Source organism: Vicugna pacos, chromosome 4, assembly GCF_048564905.1.
Source record: "Vicugna pacos chromosome 4, VicPac4, whole genome shotgun sequence".
Taxonomy (NCBI): domain Eukaryota; kingdom Metazoa; phylum Chordata; class Mammalia; order Artiodactyla; family Camelidae; genus Vicugna; species Vicugna pacos.
The window spans coordinates 11,972,572-11,992,361 of NC_132990.1; the positions used below are offsets into that span (position 1 = coordinate 11,972,572).

General features: G+C 36.5%; 1 long non-coding RNA gene across 1 annotated transcript in view; it reads right to left on the bottom strand.

Moving 5' to 3' along the window:
- LOC140695814 (uncharacterized) overlaps window positions 1-19,248 on the bottom strand; it is a 188,138-nt gene extending 168,890 nt beyond the window's left edge. The window contains exon 1 of the long non-coding RNA XR_012071638.1: window positions 19,136-19,248. This is a non-coding gene — a long non-coding RNA (uncharacterized lncRNA). The remainder of the gene's footprint in view (window positions 1-19,135) is intronic.
- Between the last annotated feature and the right edge of the window lie 542 nt (window positions 19,249-19,790).

Below are 19,790 nucleotides of genomic sequence, written 5' to 3' on the forward strand. Positions count from 1 at the left end.
TACACCCCAGATGGTTATTTACAAACTAAGTTAAAGTAAACGGAATAGTACAAGTCAACAACAGGCATTTTTCACAAGGGCCCAGAGTAAAGATTCCATTTGAGCTGGGAGATGGATAAAAAGATGTATTAGATGGTATTAGGTATTAACTTTGAAGTAGTTTAATTCAAACATTAAATAAAAAATAATACCAGTCAAATATTTTCAGGAAATAGAGAACACCCTTCAATCTATTCTTTGAGGCAAGTATAAGCCTCTCACCAAAATATTATGAATGAACTAAAAGCAAAAATTAGAGGCTAATATTCCTTGAGAGTATAATCACAAAAAATCATTAATAAAATATTAATAAATTTAACCTAACAATATAAAATTATATTACATCATGACCAGTTGGATCTCCTCTCCAGAATACAAGGTTAGTTTAGCATTTGAAAAGCAATCAAAGTAATTCATGGTATTAACAGAGTAAAGGGAAAAAAAACTATATGCTCACCTCAACAGATACATAAAAAGCATTTGTCGAATTCAATGTGCATTCATGGTTTTAAAGAAAATATTCTCAGCAAACTAAGATATAAGAGAATCTCCCCAGTCTGGTAAATATCAGCAACAAAACAACAAGAAGTAATACATACTTAAGAGTGAAACACTGAACACTTTCCCAAAGATCGAAATCAAGCCAAGGATATGAGTTACTTAACCCTATTTAACACTGGACTGCAAGATAATTAACTGAAAAGCATAGAGATTAAAAGGAAAAGTCAAACTATGCCTATGAGCAAATGATGTTGTGTAAAAGAAAAGGCTATTCAAACTACAAAATATATGCTAGAAATAATTAGGTCAATATGCAAAAACTCATTTGTTTTTCTATATATTAGATGAGACAAGTGGAAATGAAATAGAGCAATATCACTTATAAAATTATCAAATAACATCAAATATCTAAGAATAAATCTAACAAAAATTATTGCAAAATTGCAAAATACAAACCTTGATATGAGACCTTAAAGAAGACTTAAGAAAAAGGTAAGACGTGTTAATGTGTTGGAAGACTATTATTAAGATATCCATTCTCCCCAAATTGACCTATACTAGATTCAATGTAGATTTTGCTCAAAGTCACAGCAGAATATAGTACGGAAATCAACAAGCTGATTTTGTATCACAGGCATACAAAAATTAAAGTTGCCTAAGTCATTTTGATAAACAGGAGCAATGTTAGAGAACTTGAACTGCCTGATTTCAAGACATACTGTAAAACTACAGTCATCAAGACAGTGCCATATGGGTCTAAAAACTGAATAATTCAACAGATGAGTGGTCAGATATAGATTCACACATACATGTGTAATTTTCAACTAAGGTGGCAAGTTAATTTGGTGGATAAAGTATTTTCGTATTATAAAATTTTGAACTTTAAATGAGAAGGAAATAGAACCTCAACCAGCCACTCCATATAAACGTTAAGGGCACATCATAGACCTAAACTTTAAATCTTGAACCATAACATTCCTAGAAGATGACATAGGGCAACGAATTTACAATACTGAAGTCAAATCATCCTTAGAGAGTTAAGAATTTATGAGCATCGTTAGAGACTTGAAAGATATGTACTCGTGGGATATACAGAAAATGAATAATATTTATCTTTTATGTCAACAAATATTGTTAAGAACCTAGTTATGTGCTAAGTGTCTGGAATGGAGCACTGAAGAGTGCAGATGAGGTCACTGCTCTCACTGCACTGGAAGAAAGGAAGAAAGAAGAGAGGGAGGGAGGAGGAACAGAAAAAGAAAGAAATGGGCAAGTATTACATATAAAGAGACATCAGTTATAAGTGTTTAATTTTTTTAAAACTCTCCCTGGAAACAGTACAGGAGCTGGAATGAAAAAAAAAAAGTAGATAAGGATAGGAAAGTGACATCACTCAAATGGCAGTGTACAACACCCTGTCTCTGTCCTCCCAAGAGAGCAACAACTAGGCAGCTCTGGGAGAGCCGTGGAATACACTTGAGAAATTTCATCAACACAGTGGAACTAAAAAACCTGAGAATAACTGCATAACACGCAAGACAGCTTCACTGTGCCTGCCTCGCTCCATCCCCCAAGCCGGCACTGCTGTGCACAGGGAACGCCCCAGCGGGGAAGAGCGCCCCCTACTAGGAAAGGAAGAGCAAGGTGAGCAACCAGCCTCCTCCGCCTTCTGGGGCATCGTAAGAAAGTCCTGCTTCAGTTTCACTTCACCTGGAGAGGCAAAGCTGAGGGGGCTAGAAAAAAGGAAGAGAAGCAGGGGCTACCCATGGTGGCCCCACGGCAGGAGCGGCTACAGTTCACAGTGACCTGCTCTGCAGACAAACACAGCAGCTTTCACCACCGAATAAACCAAAGGCCAAAACAGTGTCTCTGGATCCTGCACATTTTACCAGCTTTCGCCCCGCAGATATTTGTGTTCACTGCCAGCGTGCCTGCCGTGCGCTCCAGCCCTTGCGGCCTGCCCTGCCCCTGCCCCTGCCCCTGCCCCTACATGTGTGTATGTCTGTAACCAGCCCCTGCTACTACACAGGGACCTGCAGCTGGCTTCCGCAGCAGGGCACATGCACAGCGGTGGCTCCGGCCACCACTGTTCTGTGCCCTGGTCCCTAGCCACTGGACCTGGAAGTGCCGCTGTGGAAACCAACAGCCCTTGCAGTCAGTATGGATGCTCAGAGTGCTCTCCAAGACCCACACAGTTGTCAGTGCCATGGAGCCCAGTGACCTGAGCCAGAAGACGTAATGCTTCCCTGGACCTAGTGTCACCACAGGCCTATACACTTGCACCCTACATGACTAGATGGGATGATGAAACATTAGGTCAATACTCCTTATGAATTGAGATGTAAAAATTCTCAAGAAAATATTAGCAAATCAAATTCAGCAGCATATTAAAAAAATCATAATCGTGGCCAAACTTGATTTATTCCTAGGAAGTAAATGGTTCAACATATGTAAATCAATAAATGAGGTATGCCATATTAACAGAATGAAAAATGAACTCACATGATAAACTCAAAACCAGAAAAAGCTTATGAAAAAATTCAACACCTTTTCATGATGAAAATTCTCAAAAAATTAGGTATAGAAGGAATGAACATCAACATAATAGCAGCTGTGTATGAAAAGTGCATAGATAGGAAGGAAGAAAGGAAGGGAGGGAGGAAGCAGGCAGGGAGGGAGCGAAGGAAGAAAAAAGAAAAGCCATCCCCATTGGAAGGAAGAAGTAAAACTGCCTCTTTTCAGATTATATGATCTTAATACGTAATAACTCTTAAGAGACTGCACCACAAATACTGTTAGAATTAATCAACAAATTTAGTAAAGTTGCTGGATACAAAGTCAACATTCATATTAGTTGTGTTTCTGTACAGTAACAATGAAATATCTGGAAAAAAATTGAAATAATCTCATTCACAATGGCAGTGAAAAGAATTAAATTCTTAAGTACAAGACTTTGATTAAAAAAAAATTGAAGAGGTCACAAACAAATTGAGTTTTCCATGTTCATGAGTCAGAAGCATTAATATTGTTAAAATGTCTGTACTAATCAAAGTGATCTATAAATTCAATGCAATTCCTATCAAAATTCCAGTTACAGAAAAAAGAAAAAAAATCCTAAAACTGGCATTGAAATGCAAAGACCATGAACAATCAAAGTCATCCTGAGAGAAAAGAACAAGGCTGGAGGTATTATACATCCAAATTTGAAATTAAACTACAAAGTTACAGTAATCAAAACAGGATGGCTAGCACAGGGAAATAGATACAAGGTCTTGTCGTAGCTCACAGAGAAAAAGAATGTGACGATGAATATATGTATGTTCATATATAACTGGATAATTGTGCGCTACACTGGAAATTGACACAACATTGTAAAATGACTATAACTCAATAAAAAAAAGGATGACACTGGCATAAAAAGAGGCACAGGCACACAGAAGATAATAAAAATAAACAGGCATATGTGTTCAACTAATATTTGAATACGGAGGCAAAATACTCAATGAAGAAAGGATAGTGTCTTCGGTAAATGGTGCTCAGAAAACTGAATGGCCACACGCAGAAAAATGAAATCAGACCCCTATCACACAACACACAAAAATTAACTCAATGTGGATTAAAGACTTAAACACTGTAACTGAAACCATAAAACTCCCAGAAGAAAACAGAGGAAAACACTACCTGACACTGATCTTGGCAACAGTTTTTCTGGATATGACACCAAAAGTACAGGCAATAAAAGCAAAAATCAACCAGTGGACCTACGTCAAACTAAAAGGCTTTTACTCCGCAAAGGAAACAAACAACAAAATGAAAAGTCAACCTCCAAGATGGGAGAAAGTATCTGCAAAATATATATCTAATAAAGCATTAATATTCAAAATATTTTTTTAATTCAAACAACTCGATAATAAAAAATCCAATTAAAGAATTGGCAGAGGAACTGAATAGACATCTTTCTAAAAAAGACATATAAATGGCCAACAGGTACATGAAAAAGTATTCAACCTCATTAATCATCAGCAAAAAAAAAAAAAAAAAAGCACAATATCACCTATTGGAATAGCAAAGATCAAAAAGAGACAAGTGTTAGTAAGGACGTGGAGAAAAAGGAACCCTTGGGCATTGTTAGTGGGAATGTAAATCAGTACAGCAACTATGGAAAACAGTATGGAAATTCCTAAATAATTAAAACAGAACTACCATACTATCCAGCAAGCCCAATTCTTTGTCTGTATACAAAGGAAATAAAAATGGGATATTGAAAAAGTATCTGCAATCCCATGTTCACTGCAACATTATGCACAATAGCCAGGATATAGAATCAAAGTATGTGACTATCAATGGGTATATGGACAAAGATGTGGTACGTGTGTGTGTGTGTGTGTGTGTGTTTCACATAATGGAATATTATTAATCTGTAAACAAGAAGGAAATTCTGCTATTATTTTTTAAAATTTTATACTGTTATTGAGTTGAAATACCAAAAATTTTATTTCCTACATGTTAGCATATTTTGACAAGACAATGTAGTATATTTGAATGACTACAGAATTTGGAATTCAAATCCTAGTTCCCTGACTAATTATATATTGTTGAGTAGCTCACTTAATCACCCCAAATCTGTTTATAAGAAAGGATATAAAAAAATCATATTTCTTATTGCAAAGGATTATTTTGGAGATTAAGATAATGAACTAAAAAACATTATATTAACTGCAATACAATTCAACAGAATTAACAGGCATGGAGGAGAGATTTGGAAGCCCTGTGACAGGTATCAGATTCCACAGCATAAGTGTGTTCCTCAGTGCTTTAATGTCTTTTACCTGAGCTTTCACAGCATTTGAAAAATTTCAGAAACATCAAGAGCTTTATGTGTACTTTGGTACAAGCTATACTTTACCAAGGACATAATTTATGGGGTAATTTAAAAAAAAAAAGGCAAGAGAAGACTGAACTATGAAAGGCCCAGATTATCCTAGGTTTGCTGTTCACATTCATTCATACATTTTACCCATATGTAGTCAATGTCCATTTTATGTCAGTCACTAATCTAGCTGCTCCTGTTTAAGAATTGAATTGTTAAAGGAAAGAATAAAATCAGTTTTCAGAGAGGAAAAAAAGATATATGTAGATACATAACACACATTAACACATATATGTACAACGTGTATATAAAATATGTGTATATAATGTGAGTATATCAACATGTGTATGTTCATATTTCTGAAAGTTTAGGAAATTCTGAGTTTTATAAAGAAAACATGGTAGAAAAGAGGATAGGGAATGATATGTGTTGAGGAGAAATCTGGCTGTTTTCAACAAGGGGGCCAGGAAAACAGTCTTTGTGGAAGCGAGACTTACGCCCACACGTAAGCGAGGACAGAACCCTTGGGACTAACAGGTAGAAGAGCTTTCCAGTCGGAGGACCGGGAGAGCGAGGGAACTGTCCCTGGGATACAGTGGAACCGTTTGAGGAGTGGTCAGAAAAGAGACTTAAAAACGTCCAACAGGCAAGGAGGGTCCAGACTGTGAAGGCTTCACCTGTGCCTGGAAGCTAACAGAAGATTTTAAGAAGTTTCATTGTTCAAAGATAGCTCTGCAAGATTTATGGAGAAACCAATTCCTATGAAATGTTTCAAGCTAACACCACACAAGCCTTGAAAGAGAAAGTTGGCTGTGGCACTGAGGCATCGAATGGAGTGGCAGAGGGAGAGGTGAGGAGTGTTCACAATCAGGATTCATTCTGAGTGCAGATACTACAAGCTTGGATATGGGTGGTGAAAGAGAGAGATTAAGGGTAGCTTCCAGATTGTTGTATTTTAATTTTTTTTGAGCTGTCTTATAGATTTTGCACATTTTAAAAATTCCTTTTTTGTCTTTTTTTTGGGGGGGAGGGGGAGGTAATTAGGCTTATTGATTTCTGATGGCGGTGCTGGGGATTGAACCCAGGACTTCGTGCACGCTGAGCAGGGCTATGCCACTGAGCTCCGCTCTCCCCCTTTCAGTGGGCTGTATTTTAATGAGATAAGCAAAAGAGAGACAAGGGAGATAGGACCATCGTGTAACCCAAGAGTCAGAGGGTATACGTCTTCTACCCTGTTTATATTTTATCCTAAATTTTTTAGCTTATCACAAAGCTTTCTTTTGGTTCTCACAGTGTATTTTATATTAATTTAATAAACGAAATGCTTAAAGCATTTTAAGTTGTCCTTTGAGCATTTCTCTTCTATGACCTCTGGGAGAGCTTGCATAGTGGTGTCCTTGGAAGCTACCAATTGCCTCCAGGTAATTTCCCATATGATAGAGGAACAGAGAAATGAGCCAAGAGCTAGAGGGACTTGGGGATTTTAAAGAGGACGTTTGAGAGGAGAATATAAAAATATTATTTACTATTGGCAATAACTCGTTAATAGGTGAAATTATGGTACAAGTTAGAGAGGAACTTATGTTCACATCAGAACCTTACAGAGATAATTATAGCAGCTTTATTCATAACAGCCCCAAACTAGAAGCAACCTAAATGTCTATCAAAGAGTGAATAGTTAAACTATGTTATATATATATATATATATATGTATATATATATATATATATATACCTTAGAATATTTATCAACCAAAAAAGGGAACAGGTTATTGATACATCCAACAACTTGTATCAAAAGAAATATGCTTAATGAGAAAAAGTCAATTCCAAAAGGTAACATATTGTATGATTCCACTAATACAACATTCTGGAAATGACAAAACGGTAACAGGGAGGACAGATTAGTGGTTTTCAGGGGTTAAGGGAAAAGGAAAAGAGGCAGCTGTTTCCATAAAAGGGTAGCATGAGGGATGATGGAACCATTCTGTGCCTTCACTGTGGTTGTGTCCACATGAATCTATACATGTCATGTGAAAGCACAGAACTACATATACGTGACCCTTGAACAATGTGGGTTTAAACTGCGCATGTCCACTTATTCTTGAATTTTTTCTAATAGTAAGCATTATAGTACTATACCATCTGAGGTTGGTTGAACCTTTGAATGAGGAACTAAGGATTCTGAGGGTCAACTGCAAGTTATACTTTGATTTGTGACTAAGCAGAGGGTTGCTTCCTCTAACCCCTATGCTGTTCAATGGTCAACTATACACATATACACACAATGAGTTCGTGAAAGAATTTATAAAATCTGAATAAGATCAGTGATTGTAACAATCTCAATTTCTTGGTTGCAACATTATAATACAGTTTTACAATGTATTGCCATTAAAGTGAATGAAGGATATACAGGATCACTCTGCATTATCCCTTACAACCTCTTGTGAATGTACATTTATCTTAAAATTTGATTTTTTAAAATATTTTATTTATAAGTTTATGTTTAAAGTTTTATAATTTAAATAGAAATTTGTAATTATACATAAATCAAGAGAAAATGGAACATGTAAGTGTAGTCCAATGTCTATTTGAAAATATTTAATCAGTAAATGAAAACTTTCCCACAAAGAAAGCTCAAAACTTGGATGACTTCAGAGGATTTTCCCAGCCACTTACAAAGGAAAAACAATCTGTAATCTTCTCCTCCAGAGAAAAAACAGGAAACCTCTGATCACACATATGCTGAAGTATCTACGGTGAAGTATACTGATGATTGCAATTTAATTCAACATGCCTCATATAAAAGACAAACAGAAAGATTAATGCAGAGACAAGATAGATATGGTAAAGAAAAGATAATAAAAGACTAACTGAAAAAACTAGATTATGTGTACACATTATTTCACTGTACAGTCCTTTCAAACTCGCTCTCTGCTTGAATATTTTCTTCAAAAAAATGTTGATAAATGGAAACACAAAAATCAGAGGCCATGAATAGAGACACCATCTAGTCAGAATTTTGCCACAAAGGGGTCTTGAGTAGGCAAGATAGGATAGTTTCAGAAACTGGCTTTAGATGACAATATAGATAGTTTATATACGATGCTAGGTGTGAAAACAGGGCATCAAAAAGTAGTCAATACAATTCAAAACCTTAGAAAACAATGAAAAGTTATAATTATCTGATTATTTTTAAAGTTTTTTTTTTTTTTGCAAGGGAGGTAATTAGGTTTATTTGTTAATTTGCTTGTTTAATGGAGGTACTGGGGATTGAACCCAGGACCTCGTGCATGCTAAGCACACACTCTACCCCTGAGCTATACCCTCCCTCCAATTATCTTATTAAATGCAGAAAAATCATTTGATAAATGTGAACAATCCTTCATTGTTAAAACACTTAGCAAAGTAGGAAAAAGGGAACTACATCAACTACCTCAATTCTAACAAGTAGATTTACAGAACACTGACTGCTAACAACTTACTTAATGATGAAATATTGAATATTCTTCCCTGAGGTTGGGAGTAAGATAAAGATGATCCAGTATCATTTTTTTCCTATTGATCATTGAACCGGAAGACTTAGCTAGTATATTAGGGTATATATTTTTTTTTCTTTAACAATGATTCAGGAACTTCTTTTTCAATAAAAAAAAATACTTCTGTTTAGCTTACAATAAATGCTATTATACACAAATATATTAACTTAAGCTGTGTACTTTTCAAAACTAAACAAAAATATACTTAATATATTATATATTAATTATGTCATTATTAATTAATGTTACTTGCATATTATTAATTATATGTGATAGTTTACATTAAGCCAGTGTAAAAGTATAAAAATGCAAATTATTTTTTCAATCTTTACCACATTTACAATATGGTGAAGATCTTATGATTACTTTACAAGATACTCAGATCTGGGTATATATCATTAAACTGGTAAGCAATTGAAATCACAGACAAGCCAGCACCAAGCAAATGCTATAAATAGCTAACAATTTTCCTCATTAAAAAGCTGACAGACATCCCCTGAATTCTTCTCTTTCCTGGCAAACCAAAAGGCAAAAGCAAATCAGAGAAGTCAGCTTGACTTCCATGAAGCCTCACGGATTAAGATCAAGTCAGCTCAGACTCCAGTCCTTATTCAGGATGATAATATCTAACCTTCCCATAAATACAAGCTGTGGAAATTTGACATATTGCAACTATAAAAGAGTCTCCTGGAACCCGGCCAAGTATGCTACAGCCTGGAAGTGATGCTCGTTATAAATGTCTGGACAATTTAAAGGACTCATTGTCAGTAGGAGATTCTAGCCGCTGCTGATTAGTGGTGCAGATCTCCAGCACTGCAAGTGAACATCATATAAACCCGTGCTAGAGACCAACAGAAAAGCTTTATGGAATTACTGACATTTAGGGCTAAAAAGGATCCTAGAAGTCAGTCCATTTTTCTTTTTATTGAACAGACGAAGTCCAAGATGGAGCACATCTCTTGCTCAGAGTCAGAAACAAAGGGATAACTAGGGAAAATCAGGTTTTCTCCAGCCCAGTTCAAAGTTCTGCCCTCAAAAGCAGAGTACCAACAACTCTCTTGCAGAAATCCATGCACAGGTGTCTATAAATATATCAGAAAGTATTTTGGCACGTGCAAGTGGTAGTTACTGTGTCTTCATTCATGAGTTTTCTGTTCCATAAAATATTGAAGAGAGACCAGGTGCTGCATTCAGATAAAGATTTGAGCAACACACTGTGGCAGAATCATATCATCACAGAACATCCAGTCTGGAAGGGTAAAGACGAGAACTCGTGCTGTCTTGAATGAGTAACTGACTGATGACACAGGACCACACAGAATGGCAACTGTCACCGGAATGCAGCAAAGAACATTGTTTGGCCTCCAATGGAAACATATGGGACATCGTCACATCATAGCTGTCACTTCAGCTTGAAGGAAATTAGAACCCATTCCATGAATGATTGATAAATTGGCTGAAATTTATTTTTGGAATGTCCAGAATCTAAAAAGCCTCATATTAAACCATTGCACACAATGTATTCTTTTTCTCTCCCCACCTCTTTCATTACGTTTATAGACTGAAGTAAGCAGGGACATGTTAAGACTTTCATGGGCCATGTGTACTTTTGCCTTCATAGGCCCCTTTCTCCATAAAAATATTAAAATTACATTTGTCAAGTGCATTGGTATAAAATACACTTTCATTACATATTAAAACATTTTATTTCACCTAAAAGTTTTTTTTTCTAATGAAATTTTTAAAAATTAGAACATTTTAGTGAGCCCCTAAAATGATTTTGAGTGTGAGGCACTACGTCTACTGTGTATAACAGGTAAATTGGCCCTGAGATATCAGGCACCTTTCCTCAGAAGTTACAGAAATCCCTTGCATTTCACAAATCACCAAAGTCAGAAATGCCAGCACTTGCTTAAATGTCTTCAATTTGTCATCAGTAGGAACAGGTGACTCATTTTAAAGGCCATTTTTCATCCCAAAATGGATTCTTACTCACTTTACTATATTCAGAGCTCAGAAATGACTGAAGAAAAACAGAGGGGTTAGGTCTGTAGTTAGATGTTCTTCCATAGAAAGTCACACTCACGTGCGTTAGCTCTTGGCATAATGGTTTTCCTCTTTTTCTCAGTAAAGTCCCACCTTATTTTGACCATGAGAAAACAGTTGAAACCACCAAAGTTAGATTTAAGCAGTAACAAAATCCACAGTCCTCTGAAATAAACATGCTAATATATATTTTAATCGTTATCTTGCCTCAAACAGTGACATTTTATTTTATTCCATGGTACTCATGGAGGCAGGAAAGAAAAATACTCTTCACGTGAGGGTTTGGAAAGAGAGTTAAACTGGTTTTGTGTCCCTAGAGCATCCATCAGCCACGTACTTTGAGCAATTCTTTGGTCATGTCAAGATTAACTGTAATAGAAATTAGATCTTAATAGACTAAAGGAGAAACATGGAAGATACAGAAGAGTGATGTGATGTCCTTGTTGTCTGTAATTGTTGATGCTTGATATTAATAACTGAGGCTCATATTTGACTGTCCTTTATGATTGGATTATTGCATTCTGTTGATTCTTATTTTGTAGTTGGCTTTATTCCTTTGATAACTATGTAAGTTTAAAAAACTAAAAGTCTAATCTGTTCTTAGAAACAATAATCAGTACATATATGTAAACTTTTAAAAAGTACAGTATACTGTATATATGGATTTATATGCAATATAATGTGTATGTGCAAACTGTAATAATTCTACCTAATAAAACTGAAAAAGGAAAAAATATAAAGGAATATAAAAAAATAATGGATGGTCTTATTGTGTTCATTTATGTGAATTTTTCAGTTTCACTTATTTCTAAAAATAATAAATATCAAAAATCACTCCTTGAATATGTTCAGATACTAACAGGTATGCATGTGAAGTATAGAAAAATTTGCCTAAGCTGTTTTTCTTCTGTCATTAGATTTCCCTGTGTCTGAGGATGGTCACACAACTAAAAAATTATATGGCAGTAACTGTTTGCTTTTATTTTTCTATTTTCCATTATTATTTTCTAGATTACAATACCTTTATAGTCCTTGATAGCATTTTCAGTTGTACAGGGTGATGTGATGTTGCATAAAATAATCTCCGGAGGTGTTTTGGCTTTTACTCTTATGGTAGCAGCTTCAAATTTCCCCAGTTGTGGGTCTCAAAAAATTTAACTGGCATCAGGTGCAGTAGTAAGTTGAACTTCTGGTTGAATGACACACAGTGATTCAATAGAGAATCAAATCATACTCAATTCATTAAACCAGAGAATGCTTTTTCATCTCTCAAAGTCCATAATATAAATCCAGAGGGCAGACACTCTAAACTCAGCTGTTTCTTTGACCTTATCTTGTCTGTCTATTTTAAGACTCAGTCTGATTGGGTTATATGTGATTATGTCCCATTTTGGCAATAGACTAATGGAAAACAGGTCAGCAAGTGAAGAATAAAATTGAAGTAGGGAATTTTGGAATAAAGTAAGTAAAAATTCCATCTCTCTCAGATGAAACACCAGTTAACACCTCAATTCAAAAACTTCCATTTTGCTTTGTTTTCCCATCCCTTGGGTGTAGTGTTTCCAATATCATTACAATATAGCTCTTATTAAGAAGGCAGGCTTTGCTTCCCATTACGTCATCCATGACAAATATTTTTGTACACAATTTTGAAATTCCAATACTGTGAAAAGTACAATTCCATACCATGCTTGCAACATGAGGTAGCTTTTCACCATCATCACCATGTATCATGCAAGCAGGGTAATTGAATAGCTTTGGCCTTTAAGTTACAGTGTGTGTGTATAAAATGTACACTATTATGAGGAAAAGAGAAATGATAATTATTTAAAATAAAAGATGACAGAAAAACATTAGTCCTGCCACCACGTCAGGTTAAATTTGTATGTCCGATCTTATGGAGAGGGAAAATGTGAATTCTTATTCAGTGCTAAATATTCCCCACTTGCTCTAGGGGTGCTTCCCCTCTGATTTAGTCCACAGTAAACTTGGTTTTCATCAGCACATACCTATTCTATCCCTAAAGTTTTATTATTTTTGTTTGTTCTGATTTTCCAGTTTGTGCCCCTAAAAAGAAATGGGGAGGGAGGTTCATCCTCAGAATCTGGACTCTGAAAGCAACAGGAAAATATGTACAATCTCATGGGAACAGCAAAATGCCTATTGGATTGCTTTTCCATTGCTCACTTCCTCAGAGAATAGCTACAGTCATTTCTTAGATTGCCTTTCCCTGGGCTTGAAATCAATTACCAGCATTAAGCTGAGGAACTCCTTGAATATTATCCTCCAGAGTAATGGTGGGCTTGAATAGCTGACATTCCCCCCAAAAAGACCGTGTTTGCATTGTTCTTTGGAGCATATATCCTTACATTTCGTTTAGTTTTGATACTCTGCTTCTGATTAGAATTAGGATGGACTATTTCTGTGTCTCAAATTTTTGCACTGGCCAAATTAGACCCAACTGGATAATCCTAGATATTGCAGAAACCTTCACAGCCTTATGGTCCAGTTTACTGCCGTGATTCAACACTGCCGTCACTACCCAGTAAGTGAGTAAGTATACAGGCTCTGCTTGTGTAATCAACCTGACAATGAGCACAGTTCCATCTTAATGGTTGAACACAAACACCTCGGTGATAAGAGCTAGGTAGATGCCTAACCACCCACTCTTCTTCCATCACCGCCACTGCAGAATATCCAAAAGACTGAAGTCGAGGCTTTCAAATGATAGAGAAAGAGACAGGAAAAAAAGAGAAAGATTTTTTTTTTTAAAAAAAGGCTATACTGCCTTCTCTCTCTCTGGAAAGACAGGGAATATATTTTAGAAGGGAATACTGAAGGATATAAATGTTCCTATATTAGGTGAGCATATGTATACATAAGGCCCAAACTAACAGCAAGTCTCAGGAATGAAATGAGAATTTGATGTATTCTAAGTGCCTTAATACAAAAAGTATTCATTACAGAAAATGGAGAAAAACAGTTGTATTAAACACTGGAAGAAGAGGACTATTAGACTGCACAGAACTGGATAATTTCAAAAATTAAAAAAAGAGGACCCAGACAAAAGATGTACCCCAAAGTCTGAGATGATTAACTTGAACATCAAAATTGGATTTTTTTTGTATTTTATATATATAATACATATATTATATGTAATATATGTATCATATGTATTTTTATCAAAGTATAGTCAGCTTACAGTGTTGTGTCAATTTCTGGTATACAGCATAATGTTTCAGTCATGACATAGAAACAAACTAAATGTCCATCAACAGATAACTGGGTAAAGAAGTTGTGGTATATTTATACAATGAAATACTACTCAGCCAGAAAAAATAATAAAATAATGCCATTTGCAGCAACATAGATGGACCTGGAGAATGTCATTCTAACTGAAGTAAGCCAGAAAGAGAAAGAAAAGTACCATATGGAATCACTTATATATGGAATAAAAAAAAAGATAAATGAACTTATTTACAAAACAAAGACTCACAGACGAAACTGGAATTTAATATCAGCCTAAGTTTAGTATTTTGTAACTAATATTAGTATTTGTGTTCACATATTGTGTATGTATATGCATGAAATGTTTGTATGTTTAAACTTAAACTCTAGAAATGTCACACGTCTTATTCACTGAAATGTTATTAAACAGTTTGTTGTATTTTTAGATTTCTGAGATAAATGTCCAATTTTGGAGCTCTCTGATCTGGACAGTCCTCGACTGACACTTCTGTCAAAATTCTGGTACTCTGAATTCACGTCACTCAAAGAGCATCCCTTCAAAACAATACGTCTTACTACAGCTATGTCCTTCCTTGACTTTTTAAAGGGTTTAGGAAACTTATGGCCCCTGTGGTAGCCCTCCCATGTTGGATAGAGTCTCGTTGATATCTACATTTCACTAGAATTCAAGGACTAGGTAAAACTATCAGAGAGCAACTTCGAAGAATAAGGGGCAAATTCAGGACATTCTCCCAGAACAACAACAACAAAAAAAATAGGACTCAGCGTTTCCATCATTATTTTGAATTAGCTGCAAGCTACCAAAATACATCTAAAACTCACAAGACTGGCAAAGATTCTTAAAGAATCTTTATACTGTGCAAAGAGGAGAAAGCTATATAGAAGATTAAGATGCTTAGGTGTATCCATTACAAAGGCCGATCGCCACAAAGAGTTGTATTTATAGCCTAGGGTATATCCATGAGGTATTTGTAGGCAAACAGAGAACAACACACCATGAATAATTAGAGACTGTCTGGGGTGCTCGTTGGCCAGCTGCATTTGTCTTGTGAACCCTGATCAGCTCCCCTCCTGGGGCATCAGGCTGTTACCCGCTTCACTGGGCAGCTGGGTACCTTAGCATCTCCCCCTTTCTTACACTGAGTAATCATACAAATATAAAGAGGAACAGAAACGTATTCCTCTAACCTATTCTTGTGCATAGTGCAAACAAATTATTTTAAATAAATTGGAAAATGGTGATCCAGCTTTTCCTTAATCACTTTCGTGACGGGGAGCTCACATCTGAGGCAACATAGTCCATCACTGGGGATTCCTAATTTTCTTGATGTTAGATGGAAGCATGTTTCCATATTAATTCCATATATTAGAACTTCAGGAACTAGACATGATAATCATTCAGATGTCTAAAGGCGGCTATTGGTTTCCCTTCCATGTCATCTCTCTCTGCTTTTCTGATTCTTTCAGCAATTGTACATGTGGTAGTTTCTGGTGTCCCTTTACTACATTTCCTCCTCTAGATAGCTCTCATTAGTAACTTGGCTACAAATCAAAAACTCCTTCAAGTTTAGAAACATCTCACAACCTCGTAGTGGGCAGATAATTTTTACAATATCCAAAACAGAATATATATATTCTTTTATATGTATATGTGAGTTTAGGTACATGGAAACAAGGAAGTGAATTTTCATTTTGTCTCTACTATTCACAATGCATTTGACTTTAGGAAAACTCCGTAGTATCCCAAGGATGCTAAGGAATTATTAAATTTATGATAAGGTATTATATTAAAGCTCTTTGACATTCAGGAATAAATCATGTCAAACAGTTACAAAGTAATGGTGGTAAGGTAATGATTTCTATTCAGCTTTTGAAAGAAGAATTTAAAACAGTGTCAGCAAGTTGATATCACTGCTCCTCTCAAGTACTGAGAAATTGCCAAAATTTTAGGAGCTCTGCTTTATGAATTTCTTGTCTAGGAGCCTAGCATATATTGAGATTCTGAATGGTGCTTTCATTGATTGCCGTTTTAAATGTTAATTTCACTGGCTTTGCATTTCACATTTCTACCTCTTTTCACCAATCTGTGCCAAGTAATAACACTGAACTCATCTACAATTTATTGTTAACTTCATTAAAATTTCATGAAATGACAGTACAGTTAAGCCACGGAGACAACGTAGTTTGCTGGAGTTTCATGTGTTCTTATCAGGTGAACTCCCTCCGTGGAAATTCGTTGCACGACACCCTTAACACAGTGAGTAAATATAATGCAGACTTCTGTTGCTTTAACTAACATCTGTGTTGTTGAGCAATATCTGAGGACAATCTCATATGAGCTCTAATCTCATTGAATTAAGATAAAATTAGGAAAAGCCAACTAAAATTAATACAAGCCATTCATTTTTCCTCTAATCTCACTGAAATAGGAAAATACTAGGAAAAGCCAAATAAGATTAATATAAGCCGTTCCTACTCCAACAATCACACATCCTTCACAATGCAGTGATAGTGACATTTCTGAATTACACACTTAGTTATAGAAGTCCTTTGTGCAAACCTCTAAGGAACAATGTTTAAAGTCATATCTGGATATGTCACCTTCAGAGATGAAAGAAGAGACTGGATGACAGCCTGCGTGCTGAAAATTTCAGCAAAATTACTGTTTTCCCCGGCAAAAGACAAAAGATAAGTAAAAGTCGCACTGAACTTCTTTCACTCTGAATGATTTAATTACAGTAAAATCTGTTCTGCACAAGAATGTTTGCAACTTTGATATTAACAGCCACCCAAGCAAGATAGAACAGATGAGTCCACTGGAACTGACACATACTTTTCTGAATCTTCAGAAAAAAAACAAAAGCCAATGAGAATTTAACACCGGCCTTTTCAATACAACCGTCTCAAAGGACACACACACATGAAAAGAACAGGAGCATGGATCTGGCTTGTTGGAAGAAGAGCAGGAGAATTAGACAGTATTAAACATATGCTGTGCACATTCTGTATGTTTGAAATCTTTGAAATAATTACCATTTTGAAGCGGCAACAAAAGTTGGGACACAAAAAATATAAGACAAGTGACACAGGAGTCACTAATACCCAGGATCTTCCACATCAATCTAGGGCATAAATAGATCATTGTATTTTTCTACTTTTGAGTCCAGCTTTGGGCACAGGGTTGGAAGACTCAGGGGGACAGGCAAATTGTGCCACTACACACAACTGCAGAAGCTTTGCTTACGCACCTAACATTAAGCAAACTCAATTTCAACCTTTGATTCTTTCAGATGTCTCCATAGGCATCCACAATAAATGTTTATGAATAGTGCCCATGCAGCACATGTCCATATCCTAATTCCTAGAACCTGTAAATATGCTACCTTTCACAGCAAAAGGGCTTTTACCAGAGTAATTAAGTTAAGAAACTTGAGGGGATTATCCTGGTTCCTATAAGTAAGAGAGGGAGGAGTGTAAGATACACCTGAAGATGCTACAATCTAAGCTTTGAAAATGGAGGAAGGGATTAGCTGCTGAGGAATTCAGGCAGTCTCTTGAAGTTGGAAAAAGCAAAAGGAGAGGATTTTTCTATAGCCACCAGAAGAAAAGAAAAAAACATACACATACAGCCCTGCAGACATTTTAACTGCAACTCAGTGAAACCCATTTCAGACTTCTGACCTACAGAATTGTTAAGATAATGACTCTGTGTTATTTTAAGCCATTAAGTCTATGATAATTTGTTACCCTGGCAAAATAAAACATAAGGTATAACATGACTGGCAAAATAAAAATCCAAACTTTCTACCATAAACTTCAAGTCTCTCCAGACCCCCAACAAACCAATTTCTTTATTCATATTTTCCAATATCCTCCTAGAAGCTCTTACTCTCTAATAATGTTAAACTACTTGTACTTCCTAGGTTTTATTTTGTTAATTAAACTTTATATTTTGAATTGCGTCCTAACTGCTTCAAGTTATACCATTGCTTTAACCTACCTTTCTAGTGCAAATAAATACAAACATATTTTATAAAAACAATAAAGTTTAGAAATGCTTGTTAGTGGCCCCAACTTATCTAAGAGAAGTGAGGTCACTAAGCAAATCATTGCCACCAAAATTGGAGAGACCAACAGGTGAATACAAAAATGGTAACTTACCAGGGCAGAGATCCACAAGTTGAAACCTGTGCAGGAATCCGTGCCAGGCAGGAAAACCAGAACTAGAACTGATTAACTACCGGAGGCTCAGTGTAGACAGTTCTGAGAGTGAAAAACTCCAGAGGCTCATTCATGGGGAGGACCACACTTTTGTGGGTTTTACTTTCTAAATTTGTATCAGTTTCTCACAAAGAACACTGGAGAAAAGTCCCCTGCTGCTTACCGCAAAGAGGGGAAAAGCAACCAGTTTGAAATACACCAGATCATTCTATTCTTAACAAGGTCTGCCCTCGGGAAAAACCATTTAAACAGCGCCCAACCTGCAGGTGTTTTATCGGAGCCTCATTGACTTAGGGGACTGGAGATCCCCAACCACACCTGACTCTCATCTTCCACGTGGAGAAAGGGAAATAGCCGACTCCAGACCCAGCTAGCCTTCCACATGGGAGAAAGAAAATACTCAGTATCAATCCACTCTGGCCGTCCTGTCCCACCTAAGGTGCTGGTGGGGGAACTGAGAAAAGCACTAGTGAAGTTTATAGTCCAAGGGAAATTGTCCTGAAAGACCGAGACCTACTCATAGGACTGTGGGAGGCCTCACATCCCCAAACATCTTACCACTGTTAGGCAGTTAGATAGAAATGAGCACCAGAGAAGGGGAGAGAAGGGGGAGGGAGCAACCCCAAAATTAACAGCACTCCTGCGCTCAGGACAAGAGGCCCCACACTTACTTTGTCTAAATGAAGGCCCGCAAAGAAGCCGGCTAGACTGGAACGCTGCGGCTGCCCAGCAGAGAGAAGGACCCGGCTTAATTTGACCCAATGCTCACTACGATGTAATTAGTACCGCAGTTTGAGCCCCGGCCCGGCCCGCAGGTTTCTCCGTGTGCATCATGGGTAAGAACATGCGCAGAAGAGATGGGCGTGCCTGAGCACAAGGAACGTGAGCTGTCAATCAGCCTGGGCGCTCACAGAACCTGAGCTGTGAATCAACCAATCACGAAAACGCCCCCTAAGCCAGGATATAAAACAGGAAAAACAAAGCAGCGGCACCACTTTTCCTCTTGGAGTGGCCTGCCCCCAGGTCTCAGGGGTGGACTACGTCTTACTACCTTTGTACTTCACTAATAAAATCTTAGGTTTTATATCACACATTCTGTCTCCTGGGAGAAATTCTTTTTTTTTCAGGTGACTATGAACCAAGGTAACTTTGATTCCCCCCCTCCAGGTAACACCACCACATTATTACAGGCCTTTTTACAACAATTTCCTTTACTTGGTATATCATGTTCAACTACCAGAAAAATGACAAGATATCAAGACACACTAAAAACGCAGTTTGAAGAGACAAAACAAACCTCATAACAAAATTAAGTTAGGACAGGGC